Consider the following 1,325-nt stretch of genomic DNA (forward strand, 5'->3'; position numbering starts at 1 on the left):
AAAAAAATAAAATAAAAATAAAAAAAATAAAATAAAATAAAACGAGTGGGGGAAAAAAAAAAAAAAAAGAATTTTGATAGAGATTGCATTGAATGTGTAGATCACTTTAGGCATCATTTATATTTTAGCAATATTAATTCTTCAAAATAATAAACACCAAATATTTCAATTTATTTTTGTCTTTTTCAGGTACTTTTATCAATTTTTTATAGTCTTCTGTGCACAGACATTTCACCTCCTTGGTTAAATGTATTTTTCAGTATTTTATTCTTTCTTTCTGAGTTGGATCTTTTTTATTCTTTTTCTTAAGTTTTTGGCAACGACTTCCAGTACTACTGTAAATAGAAGTGAAAAGAGTGGGTATTCTTGTCTATTTCTGAACTTGGAGGAAATCATTCAAGTTTTCACTATTGAGTATGATGGGTCCTTTAGGAGATGATTAGATCATGAGGCTTCTTTCCTTATGAATGGTATTAAGACTTTTATAAAAGGAACTCTTCATACAGTGTTTGGCTCTTTTTTTGTCTTCTGTCTTTGCTATGGCGATGTCAAGCTTAAGGTACTGTCTTGGAAGAAGAGATCCTTACCATAAATATTTTGGCTGTTTCCTACATGTTTTATTCTTGTGGCCGGATGCCCAAGCCCTGCGAATCGCTTCAGGCCGCAGCGGCAACAGCAATGGACAGGTACTGAACTGGTGCCCAAGTGCACTGTTCCCGCCGGATCCAAGCCCCAGCGCGCCGAGCCTCCACGCATGCGCGTCCGGTGCCCTCAGCCCGCGCAGGTCTTCGCGGAGCGCTCACAGGGCTTCGCGCAGCTCGGCCGCATCTGCCGAGTGCTGTTCTCTGCCGTAAACGGTTGTCCGCTGTAAACGGCCGTTTCTCGCTGTCCCGCAGCCTCCTGCAGCTCCTCAGGTGAGCAGCAGCGCTCGCCTGGGCCTGGTGCTGTGCTCAAGCGCTTCCGCCTGTACCTTGGCGTGGTCCGCCCGGATGAAGAGGTGGTGAGCTGTCCTCTACCCAAAGTCCCAAGGGCTGGGGGAAGGAGGTGGGATGAGGCCTGCACCGAGAAAGGGACAGAAGGACCAAGGTAGGGAACTGGGGGACGGTGGGGCCCAGAAGGGACAGTGGGGGGAATAGAGGGATGATGGGGACCCTATGCGGAGGGTGGCGGCCATAGAAAGGATGGTCACGTGGCCTTACTAGTGCCAGAAACCTGGCCACGGACCATCTGGTTGACATTTAACATGTTTATGAAAATTTCTACATGTGATTGTGAAGTTCTGTTGCTTGTAATTGGCATAGTTCGTTCTTTCGCTCCTACTCATC

At 45.7% G+C, this 1,325-nt stretch overlaps 1 pseudogene; it reads left to right on the forward strand.

Annotated features, from left to right (window-relative positions):
- Positions 1–871, forward strand: part of LOC103609537 — a 17,351-nt pseudogene extending 16,480 nt beyond the window's left edge.
- The last annotated feature ends 454 nt before the right edge of the window (positions 872–1,325 follow it).

Source organism: Galeopterus variegatus, unplaced genomic scaffold, assembly GCF_000696425.1.
Source record: "Galeopterus variegatus unplaced genomic scaffold, G_variegatus-3.0.2 Scaffold9738, whole genome shotgun sequence".
NCBI lineage: Eukaryota > Metazoa > Chordata > Mammalia > Dermoptera > Cynocephalidae > Galeopterus > Galeopterus variegatus.